General features: G+C 41.6%; 1 long non-coding RNA gene across 4 annotated transcripts in view; it reads right to left on the bottom strand.

The window, feature by feature from the left end:
* Positions 1-214: 214 nt before the first annotated feature.
* LOC110134005 (uncharacterized) overlaps positions 215-12,680 on the bottom strand; it is a 312,186-nt gene continuing 299,720 nt past the window's right edge. For all 4 annotated transcript variants that reach the window (XR_011492748.1, XR_011492747.1, XR_011492746.1 and 1 more), the window contains 2 exons: positions 2,672-2,832; positions 215-310 (listed from right to left, as the gene is read on the bottom strand). This is a non-coding gene — a long non-coding RNA (uncharacterized lncRNA). The remainder of the gene's footprint in view (positions 311-2,671; positions 2,833-12,680) is intronic.

Below are 12,680 nucleotides of genomic sequence, written 5' to 3'. Positions count from 1 at the left end.
GAATAATATTTACTTTACTTTCCCTAGTAGAGACTTCTCAGTGATGGACCCAGAGCAAGAACTCAATAAATGATGAATGTAATGTATAAATGAATGAAAATAACTAACATCTATTGTGTGTATTATGCAACAGGCACGATTCTAAGTATAGAGTAAATAAATGTATTAACTCATTTTACATACGCAGTGTATTTAATTGACATATACAAATTGATACACATAGTTAAATATATAGCAAATGAAAGTAGTAAACGAACAAATGGTGTATGCTTAGCCCCCAGACCTTCTCTCTCCTGAACGTGTTTTGAACCTGGAGAAGAAAGGACAAGAATAAACAATGATGATGGATAAGCTTTGGGTTAGGCATCAAGAAATCTATACAAACATGGAAAGAAAATGGGTTTTGCCACAGTCTTAAGATAAGCTGAGTTCACATCCTAACTTCACCTCATGGCTGGGTGATCGTAACCTCTCAAGCCTCAAAATCCGAATCTGTGAAATGGATTCAATAGCCCTGCCTCCTGGGGCTCTGGTCAGGGTTAGCCACATCCATCAGGTTCTCTGTGAGAAAGTGTCCCTGAACTGGGAGGCACCCTCCAGATATTAGTTGCTATGGATTTAGGACTTATTATTAAGAGGCAGCAGAGAAGAATGGGAAGCTCAACTTAGAATCAAAGGTCCTCCTTCTAAGTCTGGGCTCCATTAACCAACTGATATATGTAAACAGAGGGATTAATTGAGATAATGTGGGTTAAGATGTTTTAGTACAGAGCTACCATTGTAGAATAGGAGGGGGAGAAAAACCAAGCCCTTCCTGGAGAATGAGTCACCCAAGTCTTTCTCAGAGCTTCTGGATAATCTTTTTGAGCTGGGTTAAATAGACTGAATGAACTGATGAACTCCCAGGACCCTCCTCTCCTGAGAGCCTGTGATCACCCCACATGGGTGTGGGCACGATGTGATTGACTCTGCCTGTGGGATCAATAAGACCCGCCTGCCCAGGGATTCCTGGGGTCCTCTGTTGCTAACGGAGGAGTTGCTGCTAGGCAAGGAAGAGAGTAACAGGGAAACAGAGAAGGCAGGCAAGGATAGCTCTTCATTCTTAGCCAGGGTGCCTGCCGGCCGGGCAGTTCTAAGTGAAGCCCTCTGAAATGAACACTTTCTGTTTTTACAACAGTGTCAGACTATTTGGGGCAAATTTAACAAAATGTTGCAGCTTTCAGAACAGAGTATCTTCCTTGAATACATGTGCACAAAGCATATGCACAGTGGGGTAAAAGATGATATGGACAGTATTTCATACACTGTGCAATAGATTCTTACTTTGTTGTCCTTGGCCCAATGAACATGAGACACATTTTGTGTATATTAATTATTTCTAACTAAAAAAAAACCTGAGTACAGAGTCAATCTGTTTTTGACCCTTCACTCTGAATGTATGTGTAATCCAAGGGAACTATGGTACATCTGTGGTTGATGAGTTAAAAATTAATTTACTAAGTCCCTGGTTCAGAAAGAATTAATTGATATCAAGAGTCATCTCTTTAGAATCTTAGCTACTGTTGCAAATAGTTTTGACACCACAAGAATTTCAAATTTTTGGTTCAAAACTCTAAAAAACTTGTAAGGTTATAAATTTGGCCTTGGCTGTGAAAGGAATACCTGTTATTCTGAAAAATAAATTCACACAGTTCAATTTGTAACTCCTTAGGTTAAAAATGTTAGAGAAGTTATAACAATTGGAAAATACATGTGTGCTAGGCACTCAGTTGTGTTCAACTCTTTGTGACCCCAGGGACTGTAGCCCGCCAGGCTCCTCTGTGCATGGCATTTCCCAAGCAAGAATTCTGGAGTGGGTTGCCAAGCCCTCCTCCAGAGGATCTTTCCAACCCAGGAATCAAACCTGCGTCTCCTGCATTACAGACAGATTCTTTACTACTGAGCTACCAGGGAAGCCAGAAAATACATGGAGCAAGTCATTATTTGATGTACTGAGGAAAAACTGTAAAGGTACCCATCTGCCCAGTGCCCTAGAAAGCTTTTGTTTATTTATGATCCCTGGTCCTCTTGTCCTGGTCAAGTGAGAAGTGTCCTCAAAGCTGTTCAGATGGGATCAATGTAGTGAATCGCCTAGGCTGACTTTCAGACTGTGATACTAAAATTAAAACCCAAACTATACAAGCTCCAAGGCACCTCTGTATGCCACACAACCCTTCCTCACTTATACTGATGCACCTGATGCACCACGTTAGAAATTTTATCTAATCAACTGACATTTTAAGGATCAGAGAATTCAACAAGAATAACAATGTGGCTACAATTTAGTCTTTTCCCCCCTTCATAAAAACATCATCTTCTATTTGGTCTCCACTCAGGTCAAGACATTTCACTAATTTTCTAGTCATTAAAAAGATATTTTTATACCCAGCCTGTAATATTATCCTCTTCAGTGATTATGATAGCTCCCAACAGAATTCCAGACTCGAAAATGAAGGCTGGGAAGCTGAACTGCAATTATGATACTTTAAATAATTCCACAAAAGTAGAACCACTGTTAAATAATTTATGGCCTTTGATCTTGTCACAGATCTACTGAAATCTTCACATCACTCGAGCTAAATATTTTCAAACAGAAAAAGGATGGTTACTTCCCCCTCTACCACCCACTCACCCTGGCTGAAGATATATCAATAAAGCTTCCAGATGTTTGTCTTGTTGAGAAGTTGGACCCCAGGAGAGGCATTGCTGCTAGTCTTAGCGACCTGCCAACATCAAACACTTTGCCTGGCATTTGACTCCTTGTGTCCAATACATACAGCTCTAAAAGTAGACCTGGGAGGAGGTGAGAAAATACATAAAGTTTGATTAAATTTATCTGAATCTGTGCAAGAACTAGAGTTTGCTTTCTTTAAATAAAATTTGGGGGAAGAGGATACAGGGCAAAGAGATGATCAGGACATTTAGCTTTAGAAACAGAGAGCTCAAACCAGATGAATTTCACAGGCTCTCTGCTGACTTTTTTGCAGAGTCTGTGTTAAGGAATCCTAGGGAACGATCAGGTGATGATATCACGGTTCCCTGATAATCCCCATCAGTAATTATCCCCATTTTTGCCTCAGGGATCTACAGAACTGTTTTGCAGTAATTCCCAAGATAATTGCAGCTGAGTATATCTGAACAGAGTTTAAAAAAGAAAACCATTAGAACAGAAAATATTGAAAGAGGGAAAATTACAATTGTTCATTTATAAGCAATCTTCAAAGGTAGCCTTTGCCTTGGGTGAAGGAAAAAAGGCACCTGAATTGTTTGGGGGTTGTTTTCATCATGCAGGAAGTATTCAGGCTCCTCTGTTCACAGAATTCTCCAGGCACGAATACTGGAGTGGGTTGCCGTGCCCTCCTCCAGGGTATCTTCCCAACCCAGGGAACAAACCTGGGTCTCCTGCATTGCAGGCAGACTCCTTGCAGTCTGAGCCACCAGCAGAGTTGAAAATACTATATTTCAGCAATTCTAAATAAAAACTACAGGGAGAGGTCTTAAGGCTGTGAAGCTGAGCTGTTAACAGTAATATCAGACATTTACACTGAGCACATTGTCTGACCTTCATAACAATCCTGCCGGGAAAAGCAATCCTGGAGAGACTGGGTCAACCAGCCCATGGTTACATGGGAAGTGGCAGAGATGGCTGACAGCCTGACCTGTGTCTGACTGACTCCAAAGCCCCTGTCAGGCTAGAGAGCAGTAAAGAATCTGCAAAATAAAACATGTTTTCTACATACAGTGTGCTGCCACTTGGAAGGAAGGTGAGAAGATGCAAGTAGAATATCTGTTTGTTCTAGCATCACGTCCACAGGCGGAAGCTCTAAAACAGTAGCTCAGTCATTGTGGAGAGCAGGTATCAGAGGTCAGGGGCAGGGAGCTCCACCCACAGACTTCAGAATCTAAGGCCGGCCTATTTCCCGCTGCTCTCATTGTCCATGATTCTTCCTTGTGTCGCTCAATCTGATGAAGGAGCCAGGAGATCCACAAACCATCTACGAAACATTTTGCCTTTCTTGTGATCTCCCCACATCTCTTTCCCAGACCGTGATAACCCACAGTGAGAAATCACTTTAGTAAAACACTAAATACTCTTGCCTCAATAATTTTAATCATTTCACAAAGGGTGGAAAATATATTCATTGTAGTACAATTATGCTATAGCCCAAGTTTTCCAATGTCCTTCTAATCCTGCTCCCCAGACACCTGTTCCACATCTCAGCTTCTCAAGACATAGATATATGTCACCCTTATTTTTTCCTCTGTCTGCCTTCTGCATCTGACCCACCAGTCACTCCTAAAAACTATCTCCAGATTGCATCTCAATTCTTCCACTCATCTCAATACCACGGCCACCCCCCCTGTTCAGGTTACAGTCACTCTCACCTGCATGAAGCTAATTACCTCCTACTTGGTCTTCACACAGCAACCAAAGACATTGTTTTCTGCACCCTTCAAAGAGTTGTTTTTTTTTTTTAATTATATAACAGGTACGTGAATGCACTATGGAAGGCTTAATATGATGCCCAAAGATATCCCCTCTTAACCCTGGGGTTGTAAATGTGACCTTAGTTAGAGAAATGGTCCTCGCAGATGTGACTAAGAATCTTGAGATGAGGAGATGAGCCTGAATGATTTAAATACCATCCCAACTGTCCTTATAAGAGAAGAGCAGAGGGAGATGAGATGCACACAGAAATGGGAACGGCAACTCGACTGTGGAGGCAGAGACTGGAGGGACGCACACACAAGCCAAGGAATGCTGGTGACCACAGGGCGCTGGAGAACACGAAGGACAGATTCTCCTTAGAGACACAGCTCCGCCCACACCTTGCTCTCAGCCCAGTGAAACTGATTTCAGGCTTCTGGTCCCCAGAATTGTGTGAGAAAAAATATGTGTTGTTCTAAGCTACCAAGTTTGTAGTACTTAATTACAACAGTCACAGGAAACTAACACCTGCACTGTTGATGCAAAACTCAAAATTATAAAGAACCTACTGTATAGAACAGATAATTCTACTCAATACTATGTAATGACCTATGTGGGAAAAGAATCTAAAAAAGAGCGGGAACATGTAATGTGTATAACTGATACACTTTGCTGTACAGTATAAACACAAAATTGTCAATCAACTGTACTCCAATAAAAAGCTTTTTAAAAACTCAAAAATTATAGATAAAGTTTTAGATACCCCTAGGCCATCTCCTCTCCTCCCATCTCATTCTAGGTCTCCCATATGTGGTACCCACTGTCATAAGTTTCAGTTTTTATCAGTTCAATTCTTTTTCTTTGCATTTGTGTACATGGATGTTGGAGAAGGAAATGGCAACCCATGCCAGTATTCTTGCCTGGAGAATTCCATGGACAAAGGAACCTGATGGGCTACAGTCCAGGGTCAGATACGACTGAGTGACTAACACACACACACAAGGATGTACTAAAAGAAGATACCTATATTTTTTTTTTGTTTTAGAGAATCCAAAGTGCTCCCCCAAGTTTATGGTTAGTTTTGTCTGCTTCTGAGCTTGACATAAATAGAATAATGCATGTTCTTCTGTGACTTACTTCTCTCAACCATCATTATGCTTTTGAGATTCATCCATATCATTACAAGTAGGGATCTAAAGTTTGTTTTCTCTAGGGTAGCATATTCCATTGCATGAAAACAAAGCCTGGGTTCGATCCCTGGTGAGGGAACTAGATCTCACATGCTGCAACTAAAGATTCCCACATGCTGCAATGAAGACTGAAGATCTCGTGTGCCAGAACTAAGACTCGGCACAGTCAAATAAATAAATATTTTAAAAATACTTTGTAAAAAATATTTTTTAAATGCTTTATAAAAAATTTACTTATCTATTTACATCTGAGCTCATCTTAGCAAAGAATAGTTTCATCATAATATTCCCTGCTTGGAGCCCTCCTCTGGCTTCTGACAGAAGTTTATATGACTGACTCTTCCCAGGGCTCCCTTTGCCTCTCACATCACATTTTATCCCGCTTTCTTTAGGTTCTTTGAACACATCAAACTCTCTTCTACCTTAAGACTCTTGCTGGTCCCCCTCCCTGGACCACTGCATCCCCAGATATTTGTGCCCCTGGCTCCTCCTTTTTGTTCAAATCTTATCAGATCTCATCTGTGCAGCCTTCCCTGGCCACCCAATCTGCATTAGCCTCAGCCCCACTCACTCACTCCCATCAGCCCTTTTTAAAAAAATTTTCCTTGAAGCATCTCCCCCTATCTTGGTCTATTGTCTGTCTCCCTAAACTGCTGCTCTGTGAAGGCATGAACCCTGCCTTATCCACCACTCGATCCCCAGCAGCTAGAACATGCCTGGCATGCAGTGGATGCCTGGCATATATTTGTTGGATGGGTAAATGAATGAGTGAGTAAATGAAGGTATAATGAAGATGCATTTTTACAGAGAGTAGATTGCTGCTGCTGCTAAGTTGCTTCAGTCGTGTCTGACTCTGTGCGACCCCATAGACGGCAGCCCACCAGGCTCCCCTGTCCCTGGGATTCTCCAGACAAGAACACTGGAGTGGGTTGCCAGTTCCTTCTCCAATGCATGAATGTGAAAAGTGAAAGTGAAGTCACTCAGTCGTGTCCAACTCTTAGCGACCCCATTGACTGCAGCCTGCCAGGCTCCTCCGTCCATGGGATTTTCCAGGCAAGAGTACCGGAGAGGTGTGCCACTGCCTTCTCCGAGTAGATTAGACCCCACCAAAATTCAAGTACTCATTCAGTCCTTTCATGCAATGTGTCTATTTTCTAAAAGCCCTGAGTTGGTCCAGGTGATGAGAAGACATAGTTTGCTTGCTTGCTACTACTGACAATTTATTTGACTGGCTAGGTCAGTGAGGACTGTCCCATGGACAATGAAGAGCTGAAAATGCATTTACTGAAGTGGGGTTTTACCTTTACCTTAACTGTATGCTTCCCCACTCCTGCATTTTCAAGCAGGGTGCAGTGTGTACTCGCAGGGTGACTAAGACACTGGACTATTATTAGTGAAGCAGGGGATGCTGATTACAACACCAAGCAGGCCTCTCCTTAGCCGGGAGCAGAACATCTACCTGAGCCTGTTCGATGATTCGGGCAGGTTTCCCACAGGTGGAAAGACTGACCCCAAGTAGGCCTCTCACTGAGAGAACAAAACATCACAGAGATGCCAAAGACCAGTTTGGGGGTTCAAAAATAGAACATGATAATAATGTGCCTCACCATTCACTTCACAAACATTCAGAGCCTCTTATTATACTCAATGAATTTGATTTCAAAAGCCATTTAGTTTCATTGCGGTCATGTGGCATTCCCAATTTCTTCTAGATTATTTTAGATTATTTCTTCATTTGTTTTTTTAGATTATTTCTTCATACTCTAGAGGTAGAAAATACAGTAACTGAAACCTGCGCAGGAGGAAACTGTGAAAGGTGATTTAGGGGTGCCTGTGTTCCCTTTCTCTGCAGTGTTTGCCCGGTGTTTAAAAAAAGGTTCTCAGCTATTGAGTTTTCTCTCTCTGTTAACATTCACTTCAAGATCCAAACACCAAATTAAAATGACAAGCAAGAGGAACAGGTGGTTATAAAATGTACTAACTATGGGGCTCTGGGAGGAGGGTGACTCAGGAAGCATGGGCAGTTTGGCCTTTTTCTCCTAAAGCACAAGCCTGAGGCCAAATCACAGCGGGCAGCAACACCTGCACACACACACCGAGTGGAGTTGCGTGGGCTCAGTGCCGTGGAGGCTGGGGACGGAACACTGACATCGCAGATGGAGGAAGCTGGGTTCGAGCTTTTCAGTACAACTTCGCGCAGATGGTAAGTAATCTGCCCACAATGAGGGAGACCCCGGTTCAACCCCTGGGTCAGGAAGATCCCCTGGAGAAGGGAACGGCAACCCATGCCAGTATTCTTGCCTAAGAGAATTCCATGGGCATAGGAGCCTGACGGGTTACAGGCCAAAGAGTCTGACATGACTGAGCGACTAACACTTTCACTTTACAACACCGCAGAGAACAAAGGGGCACACACAGCATGGTTACTTCTGCCAAATGAGTCCCCCTGTGGCCAAGAATCACAGTGCTCCACAAAGAAGCTGAAGGAATCAAGTTCGCTGGGTCAGGACCCTGCCGACTGGGAGAGCGGATGTCCGTCTAAAGGGGGCTGGTCCACATTGACCAGACAGGTCCTTGTTTTGCTAGACTATCAGAATTTCCAAAGAAGTCAAAATGGAGGTTTCTGAAACATCCAGTTCTAAATGCTGGCAACACATTTGAACCTCTTTGTGCATATTCTGTGGATCATGCCCAACATGTCTGTGGCTAAATTTGGCTTGTGAGCCATCAGTTTACAACTTCTTGTCTGAGAGTGGCAACCTCGATGGCCACAATTAGTGTGATCTCCCACAGCCACGTGACCCTTTTTTTATAAAGAAAATTTTGAAACAACTTTCTTCCCCTAAAATATAATTGATGATAAATAATCTACCTATAAATTTAATTCAAAATTTTAAATATAATGTCCTCGCTATAATATAAAAGAGAAGTAAAAGATGAGTGAAAGTGAAAGTCCCAACTCTTTGTGACCCCATGGACTATTCAGTCCACGGAATTCTCCAGACCAGAATACTGGAATGGGTAGCCTTTCCTTCTCCAGGGGCTCTTCCCAACCCAGGGACTGAACCCAGTTCTCCCGCATTGCAGGTGGATTCTTTACCAGATAAGCCACAAGGGAACCTCAAGAATACTTGAGTAAGTAGACTATCTCTTCTCTAGCAGATCTTCCCAACCCAGGAGTTGAACCGGAGTCTTCTGCACTACAGGAGGATTCTTCACCAACTGAACTATCAGGGAAGCCCAAAAGATGCGTACTTTATATAAAAATAAATATGTATTTCTGTGTGTAACTGCTAGAACATAACTGCCTTGGAAGGCATGAGGACACTATCAGATGCTTGCCTCTTTTGAGTAAACGGCTGAGAACACAGAAGCTCTCAATGTACAGTAATACAGTTGTTGGTTAGTCGTGTGCAAGTGTTTTACCCACATGAACATCCATGGGATATTTATAAGGCACACAGGATATGGAACAGTTCTCTACAGCATAAGACTGTCCTAGCATTGCTGCTCCTGCCCACTGATCATTGTGACAACCACAAGGTGCTCCCACAAATCTCCAAATGTCCTTTGGAGGGCTGTGCCACCTCCATTAAGAAACAGCAACACTGACCAACTAAAGGGCTGACCAATAGATTTTAGTTGTCAACTGACTATGTGACCTTGGACAGTCTGCTTAACCTCTTTGAGTTTCCTCATCTGCCAAATGGGGAAACAGTGGTGCCTACTTCACAGGTATTTTTGTGGAAATTAAATACATTAGCAATTGCAACATGCTCAGATAATCAAGCTTCAAGCAAATGTTAACTTTTTGTATCATTGTTGGGTTGCTATCAGATGGCAGTTGCTCTGAGTCATCAACCCTCAGTGGGAAGCTACTGATAATTCCACATGTTCTTTCCTAGATTGTTAAGGAAGCATGGGGAAAGAGACATGTCCTACAGAGATGTAAAACTTCACTTGTAGTGCTGAACAAAGCTTTCCATCATTTGGATGATTCTAATTCTATTTAGAAGAAGGCTACAAAGATATTGATACCAACTTAAGTTTTTTTCCCCAAGTTCCTTCTGCTGCAGCACTTTCTATTTTTACCATGTCAGAAAATATGAAGAAATATTGTTACCATATTGCATGTGTTAAATTGATTCTCCCAATTTGGTTCATGGTTTCTTCAGGGAAAGGCCCAAGTGTTACTCTTTTTCTCTCGGTCTATGGTACCTAACGTGGGAGCAAGGACAGTGAGGGCCCTCACCTAACAGGCACATATTGGTGGAAACTCTCTCTCTCTCTCTGTTTTAACTGGAGGCTCAGGATTTCTATTTCTCGTCCTTCCCCAGATGCCTGCACATTCGCTGGGGTTTATTTACACTGCCACTTTTGATCTGAGTGCCAGCTCCTACGAAGCAATCATCCTCAATGTCACAGCAGCCCCACCTCCACAGCTGTCCTTTCTCCATGCTTCATATCAGTCCTGGTAGCAAACTCAGCACTGTTGCTGACTGCCACAAAACTAACAGAAAAAAAAGAAAGAACGAAAACCCTCCCCCAAAGAATATGTACTCGCTGGGGGTTTTACTGAAGATCTGCAGTGATGCAGGATGCTTACAGGACAGCATTGCAAATACTGTATATTTTAATACTAGATCCCTATTTCTCTTGGAGGGTTTTTTGGTCAATCTGTCAATAAATCTCAGGTCAGGCTGCATGACTCTCCTCTCTCCTCTCAGTCTCCCTGGTCTCTTGTTGCTTAGAAAAAAAGAAAGACTTCCATTTTTGCAGAAAATTTCCCTCTCTTACTGTCTCCACCCCTGGGGCTGGACTCTGGCAACACCCAAAGCATCCGTATCCTCCGCAGCATCTGCTCCAGGCCTCACGCATTCCAGTTCCCGTTAGGACGGACTGTGGGGAGACACAGTCTCAGTACTCCTGACCCCACTGATTGGAAGTATGCCTCCCTTCTCAAAATGCAGAAGAGGCTAGTGCCAGCACTGGCTTTAAACAATTTGCCCCCTCTGTTTCATAGGACACCGGTCACTAAGGCACAGTGGCTTATTAACCTCAGAAGATGACCAGACAGGGACTCTTCCGGCTTTTGCTTCACTGTGCGATACTCATTTAGAAGCTACTCTAGGTTCTGATAACATGACAAATTATTAACTATTAGCTCTAGATAATAATTCCATGCTTGATTTGTGGACAGAATTCATCCACCTGACCCTGTTGCCGCCTGAAGAAAGAAAGTGGCTGCTAGTGCGCCAGGCACGGACACTGTGTCCTCAGGAATTCATGTGGAAGATAGAGAAGGAACCAGAAGAGCTCATTAATGCTAGGATTACAAATCATCGTATTATGAAGCGCAGAAAAAGACTGAGAAGTGCTAAGTGTGTTCTAATAAATACAAGCAAAAATTTAAAAATTTACTTAAAGATATCATAAATTAAAGATGTTTATATTCTATATTCATATCAACACTCTTGTTATTTCTATGAAGAACTTAAATCTACCAAACTAGGTACAGAAAACTAGTATAAAATGAGTAAACATAAATGTCAACATTTTCAGTGATTTTATCAACTGAAATATATATTTTGCCCAAAGTTTAGACCCAGTGCCATACCTTGGTTCAGTCAGTATTGAGCTTACATATTTTCTCATATCATTGAACTGGACAAATCCAAAACAACAAAATCTTCACTGAGCTAAGCCGAAAACAAGCCAGTAGTTCATTTATTTTAACTCACAAATTTTCATATTAAGAAGAAACAAAAACAAGCTACCAAACAAAAAACATCTCTGACATTGAAATTTTCTTCCTATCCAGAGTACAGTTAAGTAAATATCCATATTTTTCCCTCACATAAGTTCTGTGATCCAGTGATCAAAGAGCCAAACAAGAGAATAATTTCCCTGGTCTACAAAAAGTTAATTAATCATAACTCAAACTTTTTTGTTTTTTTTTCTCTACTCCCCCCAAAGGGAAGGAAAGTTACAACTTTAAAAATAACTCAAATATGGGGGCTACAGATGTACATAACGAAAAATCTGAGGCAGAAACCCAAAATAAATAGACACAATTTAAAGAATTAGACAGAATTTAGAAGAAAAAAAATCTCTTCCACTCTCTGTTCATTCTTAGTAGCATAAGAGATACTTTATATTTTCTTGGCTGGGTTTAAGCCCTTCAAGCACTATTGCTATAACTTTCTTGTCACTTCATAAGCTTTATTTCATAGTTTCAACTTTTAAAAGAACTTTATTCATCACCCCAATTCAAAATCTAGTAGGCACATTTTAAGTATGCTGCCACCAAGTGGTGGTCCTGCTATAGCCACCTGATTCAAAAACAAAACCTGTGGCTTTACCTGCCATTCAGAAGTAGGTCTCTACCAGCATCTTTCTCTTTATAGACATTATTAGGTCTCTTTACCAACTTATTTTCCCACCATTGATACATCAAAAACAGCTAAACTTGTAGCCTCCGAATAATATATTTCCTCATTTTCTAGCATAAAATTCTTCAGAATGAAAATTCTAAACAGAAACAGAATTGTCTTCCATGGCCACCAATAGCTATGTTTAAGTTGGTAATCTCAAGGATTACATTTTAGAGCAACTTTTTAAGAAATGAACATCTAAGTCACAACGAAGTACCTTTTCCACTAATTCTTAGCCTTTTAAATCACCTTATCTGAATTGCTTAGCTTGGTATCAAGATTTCCTCTCAGCAATTTGTTAAAAACTTCTGAGTTTTCTCAGATCCAAATAGCCCTCTGGGCTCTGCTAACATCCATATATTCTCTTTCTGTGTCACTAACAGATATTCCAGGCACCTCATACAGGCTCTTGCAATGAATTCAGTGCTCTAAGCCTACTCTTCCTTCCGTTTCATGGGACACCAAGAGCCCATAAGCCTTCTTTTCTATTTCTCTATAAATAGCTAAGTTTCCTCTTTATTCATTTTTGTCTCAACTTTCCTAATTCCCCAAGCAGTTATTGCCAATAACAGCATCTGGCAGAACTAA

Source organism: Odocoileus virginianus, chromosome 2, assembly GCF_023699985.2.
Source record: "Odocoileus virginianus isolate 20LAN1187 ecotype Illinois chromosome 2, Ovbor_1.2, whole genome shotgun sequence".
Lineage (NCBI taxonomy): Eukaryota > Metazoa > Chordata > Mammalia > Artiodactyla > Cervidae > Odocoileus > Odocoileus virginianus.
Note: the sequence above shows the minus strand (reverse complement) of the source record. Positions and strands in the feature narration are given on the sequence as shown.